The sequence below is a fragment of the Bubalus kerabau genome, chromosome 6, assembly GCF_029407905.1.
Source record: "Bubalus kerabau isolate K-KA32 ecotype Philippines breed swamp buffalo chromosome 6, PCC_UOA_SB_1v2, whole genome shotgun sequence".
In the NCBI taxonomy this organism is placed as follows: Eukaryota; Metazoa; Chordata; class Mammalia; order Artiodactyla; family Bovidae; genus Bubalus; species Bubalus kerabau.
The window spans coordinates 54,976,231-54,981,104 of NC_073629.1; positions in this window are offsets into that span (position 1 = coordinate 54,976,231).

Genomic DNA, 4,874 nt, shown 5'->3' on the forward strand with positions numbered 1-4,874 from the left:
TAAATATTAAAAAAAAAACTGGTATCAGAATAAAATCCAACATCATCATTAAAATGATAAGACAAATCTAACTTCTAAGGTTACTGCCTCTTGTATGATATACTTATTTCACAGAGACAAGGGTTTCTTTGGGGTCATAGAACCACGAAGCTAAATCTGAGATGATAATGGTGATGATGAAGACAATGACAGTAACAAATACAGTAGTAGAAGGGCTCACATTCATGAAGTCATGTTTGAACAGAATGGGATGGATTTCCCACATTTTGTTCTACCAGGTCAAACACTCAAATGCTGTAAACCAAACTCAAATGTAGACCTGACTGATAAAGTGCATGTACTTTTCAACATGATTGCATTTAGTTATTCAGTAAACAGGTATTGACTGCTGACCATGTTCTGGACACTGTGAAAGCATTGGGGAAGGCAGCAGGAATACTATGGTCAGTAAAAGAGCTATGGTCCCCATGTACATACAGTTTTTTTGTTCATAAGTAAGACTTCAACAAATTGGCATCCCAACAAGTGTAATATTTCAATTTCTGATAAGCACTGAAAAGGACTAGGATGGATGAGGGTAAAGGGATAACCCAAAGTATATGAGTTGGTTAGAAATGTTTCCCTGAGAAATTCAGTTTATATATATATATATATTCTTACTTATATTCAGAATACATATAATCTTTTTCAGATTCCTTTCCATTATAGTTTATTACAAAATATTGAATATAGTACTCTGTGTTATACAATAGGATATTATTGTTTATCTGTTTCATATACATTAGTTTACATCTGCTAATCCCAAACTCCTAATTTATTTCTCTTCCTCTGCCTTTCCCCTTCAGTAACCATAGTTTGTTTTCTATGTCTATGAGTCTCTTTCTGTTTTGTAAATAAATTGTATCATTTTTTAGATTCCTCATACAAGTAATATCACATCGTATTTGTCCTTTTTCTGACTTACTTCACTTAGAATGATAATCTCTAGGCCCATCCATGTTGCTGCAAATGGCATTTCATTCTTTTTATAGCTGAGTAATATTCCATTGTGTGTGTATATGTGTGTGTGTGCTCAGTCATGTCTGACTCTCACAAACTGTAGCCCTCCAGGCTCCTCTGTCCATGGGATTTTCCTGGCAAGTGTACTGGAGTGGCTTGTCATTTTCTTTACCAAGGGATCTTCCTGACCCAGGGATAGGACTCACGTTTCTGCATCTCCTGCATAGGCATATGGATTTTTTTTTTTACCACTGAGCCACCAGGGAAGTTTATATATATATATATAAAAGTTCATATATATGTGGCATAGATATATATGCCACATCTTTATGCATTCCTCTGAGGATGGCTATTTAGATTGCTTCCATGTAAGATGAATTTTTACTAAGAGAAAGTTGAGTCAGGAAAGGAATGAAAGAATGGATTTCCAAGCATATGGAAACTTTGTTCAAAACTCTTCATTGAGCAGCAGTGTGGTACGTTTGGTCCTGAATGCAGATCCATGTGGTAGAGATAGTTTGGGTTTAGAGATGGGCAGGCAGGAGCCATATTCTATAGATTCTTGCAGGCCACAGAAGAGACTGGATGTTACACTCACTGAAACAGGAAGCTTTCAACTTTTTAAAACATTTGGACATAAAAATGACATGATTCCTTGAGATGTTGTTGTTTTTTTTTTTTTTTTTTTTTTTTTTTTTAATTCAGTGTCTACTGAGTGGAGAATTAATTGAAAACAATAAAAAGTAATAAGTCATGACATTGGTCCTGGCAATAGTCCCACCTGCAGCTCACTATGTTGACCAGCCTGTTTTTGTAGAGAATTAAAATATCTAAATGCCTCGCACTTGGTCCTGAGAAACAACAATAAAAAGGGAAGTGCTGGAACTCTCTTCTTATCACCATGAATTATAGGCATTTCCAGATATTATGCTTTTATTTACCTAGTGTAAATGCTTTCCAGACAGGAAAATAATCCTTCATATCAATTCAAGGCTATGAACAGCATTTGCTGGAACAGAATTGAGATTGAAACTGAAATTAACAAGCAGCTACTTGTATAATAGGCTCAATTCTAGGAAATTAGTGGGTTTTCTGTTCTAGCAAAACAAGAATGTGATTTTTTAAATATTTTAACTTATACCAGATTGCATTAAAATTGTTCAAAGGGCAATGAAGCCACTGTCCCTGAGCTTGCCTTTGAAGATGGTTTCTAAATACCTTTACTTCCACTGTGCCCACCGGTTTTTCACTGGCTAGAAAAATTTCACAAGCAGCTGCTGCTTGTCTGGAAACATCACCAAAGACTCAGGAGCCCTCAAAATGTAATTCATGTTAAGCTGCATGCCTCTACACTCCTGTAAGACATTTTTCCACATGGTTTTCAGAGCAAGGGTGTCTGTGCACAATTTATAATGCCTCAAATTTTAAATTCAGCCCTCTACTCTCTAGCAGTGTAACATATGTTATTGGGATAACATATGATAAAAAAGATGAAACACACATTTTGTATTTGAACACTTCACCCCAAAATTCTTGATAGGAGGGGAAATGTGTATATTTATAAAAATCTATTCACACGTCTGTTAGAGCAGAGGTGGTAAATAGAAGGATGTAAGTCTTAGCAGAAATGTTTGCTTTAAAACTCAAGGTAGTGAGTAGAGGAAAGCAGACAGTAAGAACGGAATGTGGAGTCATCAAGAATGAGATGAGTTTTGGTGGAGTGTAAGGCTTGTATACCCATCAAAGTTGTGATGAGCAAAGAAGTCTTAGGAAAAGAGATGCCTCCTACAGTACATCTTTAATAGAATCTACTATACTCACATATGACTTTTATATAGCCTGCATTTGGGAGTGGAGTTTATAGGAACTGATATTTCCAATTCCACCTCAGAGTGTTCATCATTGTGACTAAAAATTCATGCTACAATAGATCAGACAATGACCCAGTATGGTCTCAGCTTGCCATGGAAAACCAACCAAATGTGATATTGTAGGAATAAAATAGAGTCATTCTTAGTTGATTTTCCCTTTAAGGGATGTATGTTAGGGTCTCTAGAGAAGGATCTGCCACTTTGGTGCCCCAGATGGTGATATCAGGGATACCAGCCAGCAGCAAGGCCCCAGCAACCCCAGAGGCACAAGTCTGGACAAATAGACACCGAGGAGCAACTCTGCCAGAGGCAGTGGAGGGTGGAAAGTGCTAACCCTCAAGTATAACCAGAGGCAGCTCAGATAAATAAAACTTTAGTTAGTGCTGTTTTCTATAGTGCCACCTATGGGAAAACAAAAGATGGGCTCCTATTTCTAAAGAATCTAAATGTCCACTGACAGAGAAACTGGTAAAGGAGATGTGGTACATAAATAAAATGGAATATCACTCAGCCATAGGAAAGAATGAAATAATGCCATTTGTAGCAACACGGATGAACCTAGAGATTATCACACTAAGTGAAGTAAGTCCCACAAATAAAAATATTATGGTATCACTTATATGTAGAATTTGAAAAAAAGGATACAAATAAACTTATTTACAGAACAAAAACAGACACACAAACTTCAAAAACAAATTTATGGTTACCAAAGGGGACAAGTAGGGAGGATAAATTAGGAGTTTGCAATTAACATATACAGCCTACTATATATACAATAGATAATCAACAAGGATATATAGCACAGGGAATTCTACTCAATATTCTGTAATAACTTACATGGGAAAAGAATCTGAAAAAGCATGAATATCTGTGAAAATAAATAGTTTTCTTTAAAAAAAAAAAAGTGGAACCAGAGACATACACACGGGCTTTACGCAAAGAATAAAGATGTTCACCACTTCAAATTCATCAGCACAGAACCAATGACTCTTCACTACATGAAGAACAGTAATACTGTATCATACAAAGAAAATGACAGTGCTCCAGGAATTCAGAAAGGCAGTTCAATGAACTCGGGAATAAAATAAATGAACAGAAGGAATACTTTGCCAAAGAGACTGAAACACTAAAAAAGAGTCAAATAGAAATTCTGCCACTGAGGACTCAATAAACAGAATAAAGAGTGTGTTAGAAAATATTAGAATAGAGCAGACCACATGGCAGAGAGAATTAGTCAGTTTGAAGATAGAAATCTAGAAATAATAGATGCAAAAGTAGAAAGAGAATGAAAAAATGAGGAAATTCTGTAAGAAGTATCTGACTCCTTTAGGAAAGGCATTAGGGTAATGGGTTTCCCAGAAGGGAAAGAGCAGAAGAAGGGAGCAATTTATTTAAAGAAATGATAGCTGAGAACTTCTTAAGCCTGAGCAAGGAACTTGACATTTAAGTTCATGAAGCAAACTGGTTGCTTTGAATATTTGCCTGACTGATGAAAGACACAGTTGCAAAAATCCATTTGTTGACCATTTAATGACAGATTGTTTTTAAAATTCTTTAAAACTGCTTAGCAGGGTTTATCTATTTAGGAAGATTTTTTTTTTTTTCACTGAAATTATATAGCAGTTTATTCTGTCAAACTCAGGTTTTCTAAGAAAAAAAATTCTATCAAAATTTCTAAATATTTAGCAAGAGAGGACCTGAATTGCATAGGATGGCTGCTTCTTTACTTTGGGGTTATAATCACTGTTATTGTAGACTTACTGTGGCTTCTCACAGCCTTGAAGACAGTTTGGAGAAGGAAAAAATGCAAATGATTTCAAAGTTCTCTTCCATGGACAATATGCAGTTTCTGGGAAATCAGTCCAAATACATTCAAACCAAGAAACTCTGTCTGGAATCATTTAGTCACTGAGTTTGGCTTTTGGTTTCAGTTTCCTTTAGCGACATTTCAAAAACTTTCACGGTGAGTTTCCGTTTCATATTCTAATCCTTTGTCCTCTGGCA